We start from the raw sequence: 7175 nt of genomic DNA on the forward strand, positions 1-7175 counted from the left end.
TAGATGGCACGCGCGCTTCGCCGCGCCGGCTGCCAGTCGTTTTCAGATCCTTTGTTTTAGGTGGCATTTCCGTCATCCGTGCGAGTTTCGAGCATAGTGGCGAGGTATACGTGCTAGGCCTGCCTGTATTCTTAAGGCCTTAACCAAAAACAGTAAGGAAGAAGTAAACTTAATTCGTGCGCGAAGCTTAACCATCTTAGTGTTGGTATATTGTACTGCATCGCAGAGTCCCTGTAGCCTTAGATGAGTCCGTTGTGCATATATACGAATTTGGATAAGATTGGTGAAAAAGGGCGGTGTTTATCAATGCATGGAGGCCGCGCGCCCAGCTGGTAGACAATGTGTCCAAGTTCTTTCAATCTAGCTGGTGGCGGTCATGCATGCGTGCCTGGTGGTTAGCTGGTGGCGGTCATGCATGCGTGCCTGGTGGTGTGCTCTTCTCACGACGTACACGAACGTGGCGAGCCGCACATCAGATACATTGTCTTCTAGTTTTAGACCTGCCAGAGCAGCTGTTCTTTGCATATAAGAATACCTTCACTGGTTCGTTAGGTATCACGAACACCCATGCTCTATCATTGTTAACATTCATAGTAGAATGAGACAGTGCGAGCATACAAGGTGCTGAAGCAGCGCTCTACCGATGGAGCTTGCCGCCATCGACGCGCCACCAAACGGTAGAGGCGATCTGTCCAAACTCTGCTAGTAGTATATTCGTTGTTACAGAATACCTTCCTTGTTCCCCATCGATTTTCAAACAGGCCAGCACCAGGCCATCCTGATTTCTCTCCGCGCTCTCGCAGAACGAACTGGAAAGAATAGGCGGCGGCACGCCTGTATACCAGACGGAGAAGGCTCATCATGGCTTCGCCTGTAGAGAATGGATCGGCTAAGCGCCGCCATATGAGATTGATGCGCAGATCATGGACAACATGGTTGCTCGGGAATACTGTGGTTCCCATGAGGCCAGGCTACTAAGACACTGTTGCATCCTCACCGGCTGGTTTGGAGACCGACAAATTGCTGCACAGCCTTCAATGACGGTACCTTCCTTCCTGCCTTCTCAACACCAGCTTTCTCGCTGCCTCGAATAGCAGCCTCTTGGCGCTACCTTCCCTGAGAAAAGAACACGGCAGTCAACGCCCATCACCCCAGTACCAAGTACTCCCTCCGTGCCATTTTAACTAAAGCAGAATGGTGCTTGCCCATGTATGTTTCACATGATGGCCGGCGTCAATTAAATAGGAACCGAGGTAGTAGAAGCAGCAAAATTAGATAGAGTGGTCACCTTTTCTCAGAATGGCTATCCAAAAGTAGTTCATCATCGGCAACGCCCAGATCATCAGTCTGATCGATGTCGACCGATGACTTCTCGCCTGGAGTTTCCTGGAACAAAAAAAGGTCTCAGCTGATACACTTGGTAAGGCAGAATGACAGGACATCAAACAGATGCGCATAGACAAAGGCAGGCGCAGGCAGCGTTGTGTGCAAGCCTGCATCATCAGATGAAAGAGCAAGCGCTGCCTCAGCCTCAGTATCTCCAGATCCTTCAAGATCAGTTAGGGACACATGCAGAAAAAGCTAAACTTAAAATAACTGAAATAGCAAGAGAGAGGCCGCACCAACACTGTCAGTCTCCTCGACAGCAGAGCTCTCACCAGAGACAGCCAGCCACTTAGGCGCTTTACCAGTGACTATAAGCGAAGCATCATGGCCAACAAAGACAAAACTACCTTCAGGGCAGAACCTAACAGCTTGGAAGGGATTATCCTCACCGTGAAACGAATACCGGGACACCCTGACATCAACAATGTAGCTTCTGCCCATCAACATAGCTAGTTCTGCAGGGTCGCAACAGAAAAGAGGATGCAATTCTTGGCAACCAAGATGGAAACAGGCTTGCCAACCAAACCCCACCCCACATCACCGGAAAAAAACCATCTCCACAGAAGCCCCGTCTCCAAACACTACCACAGAGATGCAAAACCTGGAAAAAACAACAATAGAAGAAATGGTTTTAGCCGGAATACCATGCCAAAAGAAAAGACAGACAATGCATCTGTTGCAATCCACACTAACCTAGGGCTCGCACTCTTGCAGCGACACTTTTCGTTGCTACGCCTATAGACGGGTCCTTCCTGAACTGACTTGCAGTTACAGCCGCCGCAAAACCAAAACCACCATCCTGGTTAGGCTGGAGACCCATCAATCACAGTCTTGCTCCTAAATCTCTTACCCTGCAAAACCAAATTAGCATTAGCATCCACAATGAACACATGCGAGCAAACAGGACCAAGCAATGTGCATACTGCGGCAACATGTCGATTCATTTCAAACAACTCTGGCTCAGTGGCAACCAGAATCTCACTCGACTCAAACCGCTGACCCATTTCCATAATAAGCTCCACTTGGTGACCAGATCATACCAACTTGCATATGCCAAACCGAGGGCAGAGAATCAGTAAGCCTAAGTGTGCATGGCAGTTATAGCTACTAATCCATCAACACTAAATGCAAGCCTTCTCATGCATAGTAAATATCTAGCGAAATAAAGGTATATTTCTTGCTAGTTACATACTCCCTCCGGTCCTAAATATAAGCCATATAATTTCTGGCACGGAAATTAAGAAACACATATTTAGGAAAAATTACACCATGTTTGGCTAGGGTTAACCGTAAGTAATTGTCGTGAGCTAATAGAGGACTTTGCATAAGATAAGTAAACCTAATCAAATATCCAAAAATATTGTCCATACAAGTAGGGCAACGCAATAAACCTTATATTCTGGAATTTTTCTCTAAAAACTATATGGCTTATATATAGGAACAGAGGGAGTATTCCTTTCTTAAGCAAGCCTAAAAATCTAAATCAGAATCCTTGTATGCCGAAGAGCTTTGCTACATAATGCTACGAAACAAAATGGAACATAGGTTCATTTCTTACATAACAGTAAAAATATGGACATCTTTTATAATAATTAGCCTTTTTCGAAACCCATCAATCAATTTGGTTCCTACAAAATCAGACATAACGGAATGGCGAGATAACTATCTGAAGATTGAACAGAAATTTGACAACCACACTGAGAAGATTAAGTTCAGTGGCTTCACAAGCAAACGCCATATGCCATAAAACGGAATCCTTTTTCTTTTGTATCCATCAATACACTTGAGATGTTGAGCACACACTACCCCTGATCCAGGAACTCATCAACGAAGGATACTACAATTTTCGGTTAAATTAAGCGAAAATACTATTTAAGTTATGATTCCAAAACCAGACCTCTACGGAAGCTATCCCTGATTAACATGTAATTCTGCAATTCACAGGCTACTTCATAAATAAACAGTGTAGATTTCACAGATTTAAGTGTATATGATGTGACTACACGTTCAGTTACAAAAATGCATCGATCTAGATATCTAGTACACCTCTGTGGATCCAATGTCATAACCTGTATGGATCCTAGAGAATAATTATCAAATTTTCAAGATCAAATATGCTAGAAAATAAGGTGGGAAGTTGCACTGAAGAAAAATTTAGTTACATTAATTGAAATGGATCTCGACCCAGAGAAGGGCATAACTTAGCTAAGGAAGCATCAAAAATTGATGGACTGAGTTGTTAGTTTAACAGGATGTGCATCCCTCTCGTTTACTATCTACAATGCAATTAATGTGTCTATTTATCAATGAAATCTTACGATGAGGCTAATGGGTTATGTGATAAAACATGAGCTCAGACGTAATTAAGCCACACAGGGTTAGCTAGTTATTTTTGCCTCCTTGCATGATTTGATTTGGACCAGCAGCAACGACTCCTTGTTAAACCAGTATCAGAATTCTGCTGCATGGCTTGGTCATTGATAAAGATACTGTAGGCTCAGCACTGTTGCAGTCCAGGAGCTGCAAGATGAAGAGCAGTATGCTGACCACGCTGGCCATAATCAAGCGACAGAGGGCCGTGTGTGCAGATAAGTAAATGATAATTCAAGTGCATAATTTATGGAAATTCAATTCGGCTCCCGGGTGCGTATGCTCCCTATACCAAAAAATTATATTTCGAGTTGTCGAAATTTTTTGACACAAAATTCTACATGTACATCTCTATAATATATGTGCATTCGCCAAGTTTTATGAAAAATCAATATTTTTTATGGTCTATGTAAAAAAGAGAAAATTTATCTTGTAAAAAGCATTATTTTTAGCACTGAGTTTTGTCTTTTTTGCACACGTCACATGACAAGTTCATTTTTTATGAAACAACTTTGTGAGCGTATAGCACGTGAAGATGTACGTGTGAATTTTTCGTTTCAATTTTTTTGAAATTCAAAATGTGTGTAACATGAATTTCAAAATAGAGGGAGCATATGCTCACATGTTCCAAAACACCACTCCCCATAATTTAGAAGTATTATCGACCATGGTTTTTAAGGCGGCGCTTTGGCGCCTTAAGGAGGGAGGGCGCTTTGGCGCCTAGGCGACGCCTAGGCGGTCACTTTGGACGCCTAGGCGCCTAAAGCGGCTACAAAGCGGAGGGGGAGCGCCTTGACGCCTAGGCGTCGAGCGACGATTTTTAAACCATGTTATCGACATTTGACAAAGTGATCGGATGAATTGTGGACCTCTCAAACACTCCCGAATTTATGTCACATAAACATACTACACACTTTTCATTGGTCTATGCCCCACTGAAACATTTTATGTCTTCACCAATCATAAGAAGCAAAGCATGCAACCCATGTTGCAGGAATAGGATCAACCAAACTAAAAAAAAACTGTAGCATATACATCAAGCAAGAAGAATAAACTTTCATACCATAAAAAGCTAAGAATATGTGCGTGAGCCATTCTTAGCCTGAATATGTATACTTTGGAGTGTTTCCGTTACCTTCCCCCTGATAATGCCACACGAGCATGAAAAAAGCAACGCAAGCACCGGCGATCGGACCAGCACCACTCGCTACTTCTTACAGGTATCCCGAGGCGGCACGAGCGAGCAGCTGCTAGGAAAGAGTAAGCAACATAAAATGTCAATCTTGTTAGAGTTGCACACATGGCTCTTGAATAAATCAATCCTATTAGAGTTGCACACATGGCTCTTGAATAAATCAATCTTGTTGGAATTTTATTGATTCATGATTCATGTTACAGCATATTAGTATATGGCCCTGCTGTCAATTACAAATTAGTACTGCTTTGGTATGTCCTCTTGTTAATGATGTCCAGATTCACCGTTAACCCATGTCATCATCAACAAATATGTGAGAAATAAGTTTTTCATGAGTTTAAAGCACCTTAGTATTTCATATTGACCTGGAAATGTCTAAATCAGGAAATTATTTTTATCTATGGTTTCCTGCAGTATTGGTTTTGGTTTTCGATTGCTAAATCTCTAGAAAGTGCAGTCATCATACAGTAGAAAATTTATTGAATCCTACGAAACAAAAAAACTCTAAAGCAATTATCTTTGCAAAAAGAATACCAATATGAAGAATCAGAAGAATAAAAAGAAAAGAGCTACCTTATGTTACAACTAATCTGAGAGCTTAGCCTTCTCCCGAAGCATCTAGCCTGGCTGCCATGGCTAGCACCAAACGGGGAAAAGTGACCACTCAGGATCTAGATCCGCGGCGCAGCTGGCCCCGCACTCCGGCGCAGTTCGGGGATCTAGGGAGGGAGGTCGGAGGCAGCGAGAAGGGCAGGACGGGGCCGGGCGTCCTATGTCCGTCGCGGGAGCCTGGACATGGAGGAGAGGATCTGGGTTCCGTTCGTGAGCGAGGACAGGGGCGATTGTTGGGCTAGGAACAGTTTTTTTCCGGCTGCGCCCCCATGGACCTCCGGCCGTGCAGGCGCCCACGACGACTTGGCCTGGTCCAATCGCAGATGTTGAGTGGTAGTAGCCTGGCCCCGGAGCCCGCTCCTCCGTCCGTGTGTACTGCGTCCCCATCGACCTTCGCCGTGGAGGCGTGACGACTCAAGCTACCCTGCAGCCGGAGAAGGAGAGCGAGGCGTTGCCTCCCCTGTAAATGGAGAGATAGGATCGATTAGGGGAGCGGTTTTTCTAGGTGGAACGGCGGGCGGATGAACCCATCTCTTCCAACCTTTTTCGAAGGACGATCTCCCACGAGATCATAGGGACGGGATGACGACCACGACGGCGCCGCCCTTTACGGCTACTGCGCCCACCGTCCCCAGCCCCCCACCGCCGACTACGCACCGCCGCCACCCTCGCCATGTACGCCTGCGTGCCGGTGCGAGGCGGCCGCCCTACGGATCCGACGACCGGGCGGTGACCTCGGGTCGGCAGCCGAAACCCTAGGGAGAGCGAAGAGACAAATGGAGTGCGGGGCTAAGTTTGGGGAGCGGATGCCGGTGCCACACCGCAATGGCCCACCCTGCGTACGCGTCGAGCAGCGGTGCAGCACCGTCAAAGAAAGCAGTGGGAGGCACGTATTACTGCAGGCCCACATGGCGATGTAAACATTAGCAGCGCATCGGCGGGGCGCTGAGAAGCCAGCGATCTCAACAGCCTTAATTCTTTTAAAGAATTTTATTTTGCTTGTGAGAGAACTCTTTATTTTCTAGACATGGTTATATAATATGGACTGTTCGTGATGTTGCTGCTATATGTATCTTTGGACCTGGTTACTATGTAATAGTAATATGTACTGCCGTATTGGTACTCTGTATTGATCTTCTAATTTGTTCAGCTACCATGCCAGTGGATTAGTGGATTTGCATGTGTGGTCGATTGTCTAAGTTTGGTCAAACATTAAAGGTAATATTTCGAATATTGCTCTTATCAAGTACTGATGTTGTGCTCTTTTACAGGTTTTACTTGTTCAATATATCATATTTTAGTGCTCCGAACCTGCAATTTTGAAAAAACCTCGCCGATTAATAGTCGGCCGATTAAATCAGTTAATAGGCCGATTTCCGATTAATCCCAAAACTCAAGCCAACCGAGCAGTTAACGATTACCGATTTTTTGAACATTGCTTCATCCACAACATGGAACCGGCACCTCATCGTCAAGCCCATGTTGATTCTCAAGATCAAGGTCCTCAAGATCAACCTCGGCGAGATCTTCGACATCATCCTCGCCATGACCAACGTGGACGAGGAGAGCCACAACATGATCAAGATGAGAGGGCCAACAATGAGCATCGTCA

At 45.2% G+C, this 7175-nt stretch overlaps 1 long non-coding RNA gene across 6 annotated transcripts; it reads right to left on the bottom strand.

Annotated features, from left to right (window-relative positions):
* Positions 1–551: 551 nt before the first annotated feature.
* LOC124692782 lies at positions 552–5674 on the bottom strand. 6 transcript variants are annotated; one of them, XR_006999683.1, is made up of 6 exons: positions 5525–5674; positions 4892–5003; positions 2080–2237; positions 1623–1987; positions 1289–1386; positions 552–1116 (listed from the first exon to the last, which is right to left on the bottom strand). It is a non-coding gene; the product is annotated as an uncharacterized LOC124692782 (long non-coding RNA). The 6 variants fall into 6 exon arrangements; XR_006999684.1 differs by having other exon boundaries at positions 552–871; positions 998–1116; positions 1289–1987; XR_006999680.1 differs by adding an exon at positions 2310–2429 and having other exon boundaries at positions 1289–1987.
* Between the last annotated feature and the right edge of the window lie 1501 nt (positions 5675–7175).

The sequence above is a fragment of the Lolium rigidum genome, chromosome 2 (genome assembly GCF_022539505.1).
Source record: "Lolium rigidum isolate FL_2022 chromosome 2, APGP_CSIRO_Lrig_0.1, whole genome shotgun sequence".
NCBI classification, from domain to species: Eukaryota; Viridiplantae; Streptophyta; class Magnoliopsida; order Poales; family Poaceae; genus Lolium; species Lolium rigidum.